The sequence below is a fragment of the Lithobates pipiens genome, unplaced genomic scaffold (genome assembly GCF_037356315.1).
Source record: "Lithobates pipiens isolate NorthernLeopardFrog02 unplaced genomic scaffold, aLitPip1_a1.2 Scaffold_22, whole genome shotgun sequence".
In the NCBI taxonomy this organism is placed as follows: Eukaryota; Metazoa; Chordata; class Amphibia; order Anura; family Ranidae; genus Lithobates; species Lithobates pipiens.
In genome coordinates this window covers 112588674-112602815 of record NW_027507784.1, presented here as the reverse complement: position 1 = coordinate 112602815, position 14142 = coordinate 112588674, and the positions used below count along the sequence as shown (strand labels likewise).

General features: G+C 46.8%; 1 protein-coding gene across 1 annotated transcript in view; it reads left to right on the top strand.

The window, feature by feature from the left end:
- Nucleotides 1–3582: 3582 nt before the first annotated feature.
- The window catches only part of SESTD1 (SEC14 and spectrin domain containing 1), a 228202-nt gene continuing 217642 nt past the window's right edge, over nucleotides 3583–14142 (top strand). The window contains exon 1 of the mRNA XM_077448108.1: nucleotides 3583–3667. The gene's annotated coding sequence lies outside the window, so the exon portion shown is untranslated. The remainder of the gene's footprint in view (nucleotides 3668–14142) is intronic.

Here is a 14142-nt window from a genome sequence, read left to right as displayed (position 1 = left end):
TATGTGCATCACACCAGAGCACTTGCAATTTATGCTATTTTTGTGATCGCAACACGCTGCACTTTGGAATTGATATTGTTTATTTCTACACCGTTTTTTACTGTTTTTTATTTTATTGATGTTCTAAACTATATATTAGCCGCAATAAGTATTATTATTTAATATGCCACATAGGTTTATATTTTGATTGTGCTCTTATTTATATTAGTTTATCCTAAATGTTATCCTGCACTTTTTAACTGTGGATTCAGTATACCGCCCTTACCGATAGGCATTTTCCACCATCGTACAGCGCACCACTACCTCTTTTACTAGCTATTGGGCATGGCTGTTTACCACGTGATCGGCTGTGATGAAGTCATGGCCGATCACAGGTGGAACCACCCCATTTTGCACGGCCCATACGCGGGATCTGGAGCGCGTGCATGTCGGTGGCGGCGTGTTTCCAGGAACACTGCTGGTCACCGACGCTGGTAAACAGCCATTGACCAGCAGCTGTTTATCACGTGATCAGCTGTGATCCTTTCACAGTCGACAACGAAATGTCAACAAACCGCGGTAATGAGATGTTACTGGGTTTTCCTCCTCACACACCGATTGTGTGCCAGGAGGAGATTGCGGTGTACACCAAACACACTGATTGCACCCCTCCCCCCCAATAAAGAGGACCTGTCATCACCCAAAGTACCTGTCACAGTTCATCTGAGTACCTGTCACTGTCCATCAGAGTACCCGAGTACCTGTCACAGTCCATCAGAGTACCCGAGTACCTGTCACTGTCCATCAGAGTACCCGAGTACCTGTCACAGTCCATCAGAGTACCCAAGTAACTGTCACAGTCCATATGAGTACCTGTCACCGCCCTTCATAGTACCCGAATACCAGTCCATCAGAGTATCCGAGTACCTATCTGTAGCCTATCAGAGTAAATGTCACCAGCCCATCAGAGTACCTGTCACCAGCCCATCAGAGTACCTGTCACCAGCCCATCAGAGTACCTGTCATCAGCCCATCAGAGTAACCAAGTACCTGTCACCAGCCTATCAGAGTAATCGAGTACCTGTCACCAGTCCATCAGAGTAACCAAGAACCTGTTTGCAGCTCATCAAGTTACCCGAGTACCTGTCTCCAGCCCATCAGAGTACCCGACTACCTATCTGCGCCCATGCCTCATAGAATATACGTTGCGGTGTTTTCTTTCCAAAATGGGTTCATTTTGTGGGTAATTCCACTGGGTTGATGCTCAATGACCTTCGAAAGTGTAATTGGTAGGAATGAAATTAGATGTGTAATTTATGCTCCTAGAACGCCTGAAGGTACTGCTTCAATGCTAGGCCTCTGTATGTGGCCAGGCTGTGTAAAATTCTCACATATGTGGTATCGCCATACTTTGAGGTGTCATTTTTGCTATATAAATGCTAAGTGTTAGAAATATCTTATAAATTGACAACTTTGTGTAAAAAAAAAAAATGCGTTTTAATTTTTTTTCCACATTTTCCAAAAACTTCTGGAAAAAAATGAACCATTCAAAAGACTCATTATGCCTCATAGATTATACGTTTGGGTGTTTGCTTTCCAAAATTGGGTCATTTTGTTGGCAATTCCATTGTTCTGGTGCTTTAGGGCCTTTAAAAGTGTAATAGGTGGTTGAGAAATGAGATGTGTCATTTATGCTCGTAGAAGGTCTGAAGGTGCCACTTCAATGTTGGGCCTTTGTATGTGGCCAGGCTGTGTAAAAGTCTCACACATGTGGTATCGCCATACTCAGGAAGAGTAGCACAATGCATTTTGGGGTGTAATTTGTTGTATGCATATGCTGTGTGTGAGAAATAAACGGATAATATGAAAACAAAAAATAATTCATTCTTCAAAGGAATGTGGGAAAAAATTAAAACGTAAAAAAACTCACCATGCTACTTACTTAATACCTTGGAATGTCTACTTTCTAAAAAGGGGTCATTTGGGGGGGTGTTTGTACTTTTCTGACTTGTAAGGCCTCTTTCACACCAACGATCCGTTCCGGTCCGCCTGTCAGTTTTTTAGGTGGACCTGAACGGATGCTCCATAGACCTCTATGGAGCGTCGGATGTTACCGCTGATATACGACCTGCTCCGATCCGAAAAAGTGTGACGGAGGAAAAACCTACTTTTCCATCCCTCAGCGGATCAGGTGATGATGGACTCTGCGGTCCGTCCTCATCCGATCCCCCAGTGTGCAGAGACGGACCTGTCATCTTCCTGCTCAGCTGGGATCGACGGAGCAATCCCCGCTGAGCAAGCGGATGTTCACGGGGCAGATAAGCATGGATACGTCCCGTGTGAAAGGACCCTTAGGGTCGGTTCACACTGGGACGACTTGTCAGGTGACTTAGCTGCCTGACAAGTCGCGTCCCGCTCTGTACAATGGAACCGTTCTAATTGGAGCGACACAAGTCACTCTGACTTAGAAAAAGGTTCCTGTAGGACTTTGGGGGCGACTTGCATTGACTTCTATAGAGAAGTCGTTTTGCAAGTCGCTGCGACGGTCGTGTCCAGGTCACCTGAGGCAGTCGCGCTGCAAGTCATGCAGCCTCAGTGTCTCAAGAAATGAGATACACCTGATGTACTGAAGTAGCAAAAAGGCAAAACACTGCGCTTACTTAAACAAACCTAGCTGTGGAGTAGTCTTGGGCCGGAGTGGAGGGTGCGAGGGCCGGAGAGGAGGGTGCGCGAGCCGGAGTGGAGGGTGCGAGGGCCGGAGTGGAGGGTGCGAGGGCCGGAGTGGAGGGTGCGAGGGCCGGAGTGGAGGGTGCGCGGGCCGGAGTGGAGGGTGCGCGGGCCGGAGAGGAGGGTGCGAGGGCCGAAGTGGAGTGTCTTGGGCCGGAGTGGAGGGTGCGAGGGCCGGGGTGGAGGGTGCGAGGGCCGGAGAGGAGGGTGCGAGGGCCGGAGAGGAGGGTGCGAGGGCCGGAGAGGAGGGTGCGCGGGCCAGAGAGGAGGGTGCGCGGGCCGGAGTGGAGGGTGCGAGGGCCGGAGTGGAGGGTGCGAGGGCCGGAGTGGAGGGTGCGAGGGCCGGAGTGGAGGGTGCGAGGGCCGGAGAGGAGTGTCTTGGGCCGGAGTGGAGGGTGCGAGGGCCGGAGAGGAGGGTGCGAGGGCCGGAGAGGAGGGTGCGAGGGCCGGAGAGGAGGGTGCGAGGGCCGGAGAGGAGGGTGCGAGGGCCGGAGTGGAGGGTGCGAGGGCCGGAGTGGAGGGGGACATGAGTGCGATGTTCTCGGAGATCCCCGCACACGTGTCCCGTCCTCCATAGAACACACTCCAGCTCCCTCCGCACTCCATAGGGAAGGAGAATGGGCTGCAGCGCTCCGATCCCGTCACACACATCCAGCCCGGACACGCCCCTCTCTCTCCCCAATTCCCTCCCGACCGCATCACTTTCATTGTTTCCATGTCTGCGGTTGCCAAGGAGTCAAGGTCCCAGTCTCCCTGGGGGGCGGGGCAGACATAGGGCGAAGTGCACACGTGGAGGCGTCTCAGCCAATCAGCTCTCGGACACCCGCCCAGTCTGCTCCGACGGCCAGCCTCTCGGGGGCGTGGTTTTGAGGAGAGGGGGGGCCGGAGAGTAGTGGGGAGGGGACGCAACAGGAAGTGTGGAGCGTATGCGGAGTGACCGCGGCCGATGCTGTAAATATTGGTGAGGATGTGTATAGGTGTATATAGGGGTATGGATGGGGGAGGGGAGCCGGGGTATGGGGGGGCTCTCTATGAGGGGGATGGGGTCTGTAGCCGGGTGTACGGAGGAGGGGGAGGGATGATGCTGCATGTGCTCTCTAGGAGCGGACGGCAATGTCAGAGCGGTGCGGGGCTCACAGGTCGGTCTGTGGACACACGTCCTGAGAGCGGAGGGGGGATGTGCCGAGTGTGGTAACCCATAGCAACCAGTCACAGCTCCTCCTCTCCACACCTCTCTATTCATTGGTGGCGATGTCTGTACCATACAGGGGGGGGCTAAGACTGGAGCAGATGTGCCTGGCAGCCAATCGGATACAAGCTTTTAAAGGATGACTGGAGAAGCTAAAAGCTGATTGGTTGTAATGCACAGCTGCTCCAGCCTTCTTCACCTCCCCCAGTGTTCTTGTATGATATTGTAGAGTGTATGGAGCCGGATTGGTTGTATCGGTATTGTGTGTTGCTGGTGATTGGTTGGGACAAATGTATAACTCTTGATATTCTGCCCATCTTTAGTCTCAGATGAATCCTTTTGTGATCACAGTACGCTTTTATAAAGCGCCCAATACACGTTACAATCTGATTGTACAATCTCCTTTATGGTGCGATCACACTCTCATGCATGTGATTATGTAGTGCGTCTTTACATATTCTTGGGGGCCAAATCTCAGCAAAGTAGTCTAGGGACCTTTTCCAGTGTTGCCCGTGCAGAGCGGCGTTGATGAGATTGGCACCATTGGAGATAATGCGTTTTGTCTTGTCATGCGACTCAAGAAACCATTCCTGTGAACCAGCACTTTGTTCTACCAACATCAATGTAGTACAAGGGCCCGCCTGATTGGCTGATTGTCTGGTTTAGGCAGACCCTCCCCCAAGCCCCCCCCCCCCCCATTACGTGGCTTTGGTAACTCTAAAGTTGCCTGTACTGTCAGATTGTAAGGTGTATGGGGACCCGTATCTACCAACATGAGTGTAGTGAAAGGCTCTGCCTGATTGGATATGGACGGTCGGGTAGTTTAAGTAGATCCTCATATTACATATGTATTTGGCCTGTAATGGTGGCCACATACACATCGTTTGTCATCCAATTGACACGTGATTCAGTCAAAGCAATCTAATTGGCAGAACTTCCTTCCAATCAATTTAGACTCCATCTAGATCGCATTTAAAGCATTTGTTACCCCAACACTTTATGCTCCTTCTGTACCATGTACTTGTATGAGGAAGTCTCCTGTTCGCTTTGTATTGCTTCCATTGCGTGACATCCCTGGTGTTCCTGCCAGTCCCTCTGCTTTCCTATTAAAAACTGACCACACTAAGCAGGAGAGCACATTATGGTCAGTTCTCTAGCTATGCTGGGAACTCTGTATATTCTTCTACAATAATCAGACTTGTCCTGCCATGCCTCCTCCTGCACAGCCATTGACTGGAAGCTCAGTGTGCTGTTGCTTCTCCTCTCCCAGCTCTTGTGCTGCTGAGAACAGAGGGAATGTGATCACTTCTAAAAAGGGGAATACAGTATTTGATTTTGTTTTGTTTTCTATACAAAAATGTTTACCTTATATTTCTATTTTAACCTGAATGGGTTGTTTTGCAAGGTGATTGTTTCCATGCACTGTAACTAAACTGAGTCCATCAGCCAGGGTGGAAAATGATCGATTGTGTTGTATGAGCAACACCGACATGCTTTATCCAGGAATCTGATCATGCTTTGGTCTGTTGGGTTACGAGATTGTACGGTGAAATCGGAGATGAGATTGATAACATTTGTGTTTTCCAACTATTGATACAAATCAGCGGCATTGTGTGTCACAGCAATCGAAAAGGCTATTGATTGATTATTTATATCAAGAGTGATTGATTAGTGAAGACGCTGATCGTTTATCTAGTAAGTGTATGGCCACCTTTAGAGTATACAGTGATCTGTAGCCCCCCCCCCCCCCCTTGTTCACACTGCTGCAACTTGTCATGCAATTTTGATCTGTCAAATCGCATGACAAGCTGCACCCTATTGTCAGCAATAGAACCGTTCATATCACTGTGAATCATGTCGCAGCAATAATGAAAGGTTACTGCACTACTTTTTACCAATTTTGTTGCGACTGCCATAGACTTTTGTTAAATGAAGTCACAAGCCGCAATGAAATCGGCAGTTCAAATTCCACGGAAGTCCTCCCTGGTGTTCCTGCCAGTCCTTCTGCTTTCCTATTAAAAACTGACCACACTAAGCAGGGGATCACACTGAGGTCAGTTCTCTAGCTATGCTGGGAACTTAGCCTGGTCTCCTCCTAATGATCACACTTGTCCTGACACCCCCCCGCACAGCCATTGACTGGTAAGCTCAGTGCACTGCTTCTTCTCCTCTCCTAGCTCTTATGCAGCTGAGAACAGAGGGAATGTGATGACTTCTAAATTAAAAAAAAAAAAAAAAGGGAGAAAAGTATTTTATAATTTTTTTTATATCACTACATAAATGTTTTGTCTTTCGTTTCTATTTTAATGAATGAGTTGTTTTACAAGGGGATCGTTTACAATCACTTTAAGCCCCCGTTCACACCGGTGCTACTTCTGCTGCTTCTTATGTGATTTAACCGATGAAAGTCCCATGACAAGTCGCACCTTATTTCTGGCTATGGATCCGTTTATATGGGTGCGATTCCGACTTTTTTTTTTTTTAAGGTTCCTGCATTATTCCTGGCGATTTTCATGCACGACTTGCATTGACATATGGGCATGAAGTCGCACAGATGTTGGAAAGCCGCATGTGAAATCGCACTGATCGTTGGCTATGAAGTCACACTGAAGTAGAACGATTTCAAAGCTGCTCAATGCAATGTGACGCAATAGGTGTCAAAAAGCAATGGTGACAGAAGGGATAATAAAATCTTGTGCTCTGATATTACCTCCTAGATGTGTTCAGGATTGTGCTTGTCAGAGCCGGAGACACTTTGCTGGTGTTTAATGTAAACCTGGACTGATCATCCGGCTCCAGGAGTCACTGGCCTGGATCTGGCAGGTAGATGGGAAGTTCTGATCTTGGTTACTGCATGCTTGTTCCAGCTTAATAACTGTGAGAGAATTGCAGCCAGTGGATGAGCATCACAGCCAGGAAACTAGCATCTTCAGAAGTCATGGCATTCCTTATTTATAGGCTTCCTTTGTGATATGGACATGTCTGGATTCTTGAGAACTTGTATAGGGAGAATTACGAAGGCTGCCAATTCTGACCTGAAAATGCTGCCTGCTTGGCTGGAGTGGGTGCCCAGTGTGGAGTTCTGACTTTATATGTTGCCTGCTTATGCCTGGTCATTGACTCAGAAAGTAGTAAAGCCAGAGACAGGTGATTGGCATGTCAAAAAGCTGGCCATGGCAGCCTACAGACTTTTTATATACATGCTAATTGATCGTGTTGCTCCTTGTATGGCCAACTTAAAGCAGTTGTATGCCCGTAGAAAAAAAAAAACCTGCAAGGCAAAGGCACAGTGAGGTAGTATGCACCGCATACTACCTCATTATGAAATACTCCCCTTTGAAGGAGGCGTCGGTATCTAATCCCCGTCCACGCCAAGGGAGCTGACATTTTGCCCTCGGCGTGTCTTCCGGGTTCGCGGCTCCGGCGCTGTGAGTGATTTGAAATGGATTTCTTTCATGTTGTCATTATGGGGGGGTGGGGGGGAGTTCATAGAATTTTGAGTAATTTTGGAATAAGGCTGTAACATAACAAAATGTGGAAAAAGTGAAGCGCTGTGAATACTTTCCGGATGCACTGTATGCCAAAAAATCTTTCATGCTGGTTGTACCCAAGTCGATCGACCTGGGTACAGCCGCCCTGCCCATGGATGAATTGACACTCAGCCAGTCCCTGATAAACCATCTATGGCCGGCCTAGGCTGGATTCCCACCGCAGGTGTCCGGTGCGTCTCCATTTATAGTTCAGGTGTGATTTCAGCCTGAATTTTGGGTTGAATTCAAACCTATAACGGACCAGAAGACACACAGGAATCCTGTGAAATTCGCACCGGATCCGCTGTGGAGATGTGTGAGCCGGCTCCATAAAGAGCCAGTCACATTCTCCTGCTATGTGAAAAAACCCTCATCCAATTCGCACTGGTGTGAACCCAGTTGTATACCACTGGAATTTTTTTAATTTTGTTTTCCTGCAAGGTAAAGTCACTATGTGCTAGTATACTGTTCCAGAGCCGCTTCCATCTTCACCGCCTTGCTTCCGGGTCCAGCTCTGTGATTGGACAGAGCTGCGATAATGTCACTCCTGCGCATGCGCGTGGGAGCTTCCGCTCCCGGCACAGAGCCCTGAAGAAATGGCACAGGTTGCAGTTCCTTCAGAGCGCTTGTGCCAGTGATTCACTGGCTGCATGTCATGTGAATGTCTCCTAAATCAGGGATATGCAATTAGCGGACCTCCAGCTGTTGCAAAACTACAAGTCCCGTCATGCTCTGCCTCTGGGTGTCATGCTTGCGGCTGTCAGTCTTACAATGCCTCATGGGACTTGTAGTTCTGCAACAGCTGGAGGTCCACTAATTGCATATCCCTGTCCTAAATGGTGCATGTTTAGGAGATATTTACACTACTTATAGGTAAGCCTTATTATTGGCTTACCTATAGGTAAACGTTAGTAAAGGAATTTTACTTCTACTTTTAAGAGACACAATACTACTGTCATTGCATAGTTTTAGTTAATAAGCCTGGATAGTAGAACTGCACAATTAACCATCTCGTGCCCGAATGACGGCCGTAGAGCAGGCGCTTTCGTCCGGGAGGCCGTCCCTGGACGTCCTAATGTTTACTTCCGCAATGCGCGCCGCCGCGGGCGCGCATCGGGGAAGTACTGTGTTTGCTGTGTCCCCAGGGGACAGGCAAACACAGATCGCTGTAAACGGGCAATCACAGCAGCCGTTTACAGCGCAATCGGCGTGTCCAATGGGAGATGATCTCATATGTAAACATATGAGATCATCTCTCAGCGCCGCTCTCCCTGCTCACACAGACAGTGTGAGAGGGGAGAGATGAACGGCTGCAGCGGCCGTCAGTGAAAAAAAAAAAAAAAAAAGTAAAAAAAAAAAAAGTGCCATCTGTCCCCAGTGCCATCTGTCCCCAGTGCCATCTGTCCCCAGTGCCATTTGTCATCAGTGCCACCGGTCAGTGTCACGTGTCATCAATGCCACTTATCAGTGCCATCTGTCATCGGTGGCACGTGTCATCATTGCCACGTATCAGTGCCATCTGTCATCAGTGTCGCGTGTCATTGTCCTGGTGCTTCAAAAGTGTAATAAATAGTCAACAAGTTAGATGTGTAATTTATGTTCCTAGAACACATGATGGTGCTACCTGCATGTTGGGCCTCTCTATGTGGCCAGGCTGTGACACATGTGGTATTGTAATACTCAGGAGGAGTAGCAGAATTTTTTGGGGGGTGTCATTTGTGGTATACACATGCCAAGTGAGAGAAATAACCTATTACAATGACAATTTTGTGAAAAAAAAAAAAATGAAAAATCTTAAATTTGCAAAGAATTGTGGGAAAAAAATGACAACATCAAAAAGCTCACTATGCCTCTTACTAAATACCTTGGAATGTCTTCTTTCCAAAAAGGGGTCATTTGGGGGGTATTTGTACTTTCCTGACTTGTTCGGGTCACAAGAAGCGAGATAGGCCACCAGTACATCAGATGTGATCAATTTTGTGCGATTCGCACCACAGCTTGTAGACTCTCTAACTTTCACAAAGACCAAATAATATCCACTAATTTGGGTTATTTTTACCAAAAGATATGTAGCAGTATAAATTGTGGCCAGAATTTATGAAGAAAAATTAATAATTTGCATAATTCTGTCACAGAAACAAAGAAATATGCGTTTTTTTTTTTTTTAATTTTCGGTCTTTTTTCATTTATAGCGCAAAAAATAAAAACCTCAGAGGTGATCAAATACCACCAAAGGAAAGCTCTATTTGTGGGAAAAAAGGACAAAAAATTCATTTGGGTACAGTGTTGCATGACTGAGTAATTGTCATTCAAAATGTGAGAGCGCCAAAAGCTGAAAATTGGTCTGGGCAGGAAGGGTGTTTAAGTGGCCAGTAAGCGGTAAGTGGTTAATCGTCAATCGTTATCGTGATCTTGACTAAAGTGTTTCACAATTCTTTCTATGCAAAGAATTCTCTCTGCTCTTCTGAAGCCACAGCCATCAAAAGTAAGGAAGAGAGAAAAACTGGGCAGTCTGCCAAGAATCGAAACGTTCTTTATCAGTTGAACTTAAGTATAAACATTGTAACAATTTTTCAATGGAATAGACTTTGAGTGTAAGTGAAAAAAGTTTAACCACTTAACACTAAACCCTTTTCTGACATTTGTTGGTTTCAAATTACTTAGAACCCTCCTGTCATGCGAGGCGGTGCACATATCGCCATCAGCCTTGTTTTGAGTGGATCTTGTCACATCAGATGGCAGACGGGTGTCAGCGGACACATCTCCACTCGTGGGCATCCTCAGAACTTTTTTCAGGGGGGGGGGGCATCATTTTTAGGGTCAACCATGCACTGCCTCTTTTCGACAATGTAATTATCACATTATCATGGTCAGAGACTGCAGACGTAGTACCATCCCCAGGATAAGTAATGGATAATGGCCAACAGACCCTCTTACCAGACCCAGCGAAACGACAGCAGTGATCCCTCCAGCTGGACAATTGCTCACTCTGGGTTCCCCAGGGGGTGACTCTAGTCAATAGTGTAGCATGTCTGTACCCTGGTAGTGGTTCAGTCTTTCTCTCTGGTAGTGCTGGGCAGCGTGGCTCTCTCTGGTAGTGCTGGGCAGCGTGGCTCTCTCTGGTAGTGCTGGGCAGCGTGGCTCTCTCTGGTAGTGCTGGGCAGCGTGGCTCTCTCTGGTAGTGCTGGGCAGCGTGGCTCTCTCTGGTAGTGCTGGGCAGCGTGGCTCTCTCTGGTTTCTGCCCACCAACCTCCTTATTCTTTGCCCTGTAGCACTCTCTCCCTCAGCTTTTTTCCAAGCTGCAGTCTCTAAATCTCTCTCTTGATCGAGTTGTAGTCTCCTCCTCCCTGTGGAAAATGGAGCTGCCAATCTTTGGGACTACATGTCTCATGATGCTCTCCTCTCCTAGTCTCCTTTTGATTGGCCTTCAGTTATGGCCAATAGGAAAGGAATGGAGCAGGCAGGAAGCTGGGCAAGGAACCTGGTAAGAGCTGCCATCTCTTTTCCTTGACAGGAGAAAGGGAGGGTGAGCGGGGAAACCTCCGATAGCCCGCAGCTCGCCTTTCTCCTGTCACAGTGCCGTTAAGTTTTTTCTCTGCTGGAGTGAGCAGGGAAAAGAGCCCAAAGTCACACTACACTGATGGAGGAACTTGACAGCACACACCCCATTGGTGGGTGGCACCTGGGTGCAGGCTACCCGCACCCCGATAGCGACGCAAAGGTGCTGGATTTAAGATCCAATCCCTGATTCCGGGGGGGGGGGGGGGCACTTGACCTACCTGCGGATGCCCGTGTCTCCACTGGCATCCACCTGCCCATAGAAGTCAATGGGTGGCCCGCTCAGATACGCCTGAAAAATGGAAAGATGGATCCCAGCGGACTGATCCTATGTAAGGAGCCTAAGGAAGTGTGTTTACTGGCCAGATCATCAAGTGAAAAAAAATCCTAATTAAAAAAAAAAAAACTATGGCAGCCACCACATCTAATGATGGTAATATATATTCTTACATTCTTGTTGGGTTTATCTGCAGTCCAACCAGAAATCATCTTTCATTGCCCCGACAAACATCTGACTGCTGAAAGTTGTAATCTGGCTTCTCTGGGTCACTGATTTCTACTGTTTGCGTTGCTATTTCTATGCCTTATGAGATTAACCAATGGGGTCAGCTGATTCTTTGTGCGGCTTTAAGGATAATTCTGGTTATAAAGAGACTGATTTCTTTTTTTTTTTTGCTGATGCAGTAAATATTGACCCGCTAGTGAAGAATGCTTCACGATAAGAAAAATCTCTTGTGATAAAACTTGTCTGAATGTAATAAGCACACAAGCTGGTAATATGATTACCAATACGCCAACCTCCCCCTGTCTTTTCCATCACAGCTACATCTACAGTATGCCAACCCCCCCCCCCCCCCCCTCCCCCCATTCTCTTTCTGCTTTGCTCCTTCTCCTTGCATTGCCTTTAGTTGTCATTCCGGTTTTCCGTATCAAACTATTTTATGAGAAGAACAATTATTTATTAATGTGAGGCTGGACAGTAAAGTGATGAACTTGTATTTAGTACAGGATATTGAAGGATCTATTGCAGTGATGGTAGAAGTCCACGTTGTACGCTGTGCCAGGGGAAATGGCTGGCACTTTGAATGTTTTATCCACAGAAAAATAGAGTTCCTCTCTTTAGAAAGTTATGGTAGAAGCAAAGAAATCCAGTCACCCGTCTTATAAATATTGCCTGACGTTGCTCTTGTGCTTCCGGCGTATGGTTACTAATAAATCTCAATGTAAATCATTTTTAAATATTTTTTTTTTAAAACCTTTTTCAGAATGGTCACTTGACTTTAAAGTGATTGCAAATGCTCAACCCCCCCCCCCCCCCCCCCCAAAATAAAAAACAACAAACTGCAAGACAAAGGCATAATGAGCTTGTACAGTATCTCACAAAAATGAGTACACCCCTCACATTTTTGTAAATATTTTATTATCTTTTCATGTGACAACACTGAAGAAATTACACTTGTCTACAATGTAAAGTAGTGAGTGTATAGCTTGTATAACCGTGTTGATTTGCTGTCCTATCAAAATAGCTGAACACGCAGCCATTAATGTCTAAACAGCTGGCAACAAAAGTGAGTACACCCCTAAGTGAAAATGTCCAAATTGGGGCCCAATTAGCCATTTTCCCTCCCCGGGGTCATGTGACTCGTCAGTGTTACAAGGTCTCAGATGTGTTATAGCTCCCACTCTCATATACTGGTCACTGGAAGTTCAACATGGGACCTCATGGCAAAGAACTCTTTGAGGATCTGAAAAATAATTGTTGCTCTACATAAAGCTGGCCTAGAGTCTAGACCAGGGATAAGCAATTAGCGGACCTCCAGCTGTTGCAAAACTACAAGTCCTATCATGCCTCTGCCTCTGGGTGTCATGCTTGTGGCTGTCAGTCTTGCTATGCCTCATGGGACTTGTAGTTCTGCAACAGCTGGAGGTCCGCTAATTGCATATCCCTGGTCTAGACTATAAGAAGATTGCCAAGATCTTGAAACTGAGCTGCAGCACCGTGGCCCATATAGACCATATAGCGGTTTAACAGGACAAGTTCCACTCAGAAAAGGCCTTGCCATGGTTGACCAAAGACGTTGAGTGCATGTGCTTAGTTTCATATCCAGAAGATGTCTTTGGGAAATAGACCTATGAGTGCTACCAGCGTGGCTGCAGAAGTTGAAGGTGTAGGGGGTCTTCCTGTCAGTGCTCAGACCACACACTGCATGAAATTGGTCTCCATGGCTGTTGTCCCAGAAGGAAGCCTCTTCTAAAGATGATTCACAAGAAAGCCCGCAAACAGTTTGAAGACAAGCAGACTAAAGACATGGATTACTGGAACCACGTCCTGTGGTCTGCTGAGACCAAGATAAACGTATTTGGCTCAGATTAGAGGTCGACCGATATGGGTTTTTCTCTGGCCGATATTTAGAAAGTGGCGCGGCCGCTGGCCGATAAATGATGCCAAGTTTTTTGGGCCGATATGTTAGGCCGATTTTCTTTTTTTTTCCTTTTTTTTTTTTTTTTTTTCCCCTTCATCTCATAAAATCTAACAGTTAGACACCTTTCACACTGGGGCGTTTTTTCAGGCGCTTTTGGGCTAAAAATAGCACCTGTAAAGTGCCTGCAAAACGGCTCCCCTGCAGTCTGTATGAATGCCCGAGTGCTTTCACACCGAGGCGATGCGTTGGCAGGATGTTAAAAAAAAAAAAAGTCCTGCAAGCAGCATCTTTGGAGTGGTGTTTACCGCTCCTCCACCACTCCTGCCCATTGAAATGAATGGGCACCACTGCCGAAGCGCTTGCAATGCGATTTGGTAGCGGCACTTCATGGGCACATTTAACCCCTTCCGCCGCCGCTAGCTGGATTATAAGTGCCCTGCTAGCAGCTGAATAGCGTCGCTAAAATGATGGTAAAGTGCCGCTAAAACTGGCAGCGTTTTACCGTCAACGCCTGCCTGCTCCAGTGTGAAAGCAGCCTTAAGTAATACAGAAAATCTCTTACATTTAAACATTTATTAAACAAAGCAAACGTCCAATCAGTTCACTTTCAATTTTTTTTATATATATTATTAAATACACAAAAACAGGTAATCAAAACTTTTGGATGAAAAAAATGGGCTAACTTTTAAATCATTAGTGTATTTTTTTCCCAAAAAAAATTGCGTTTGAAAGACCA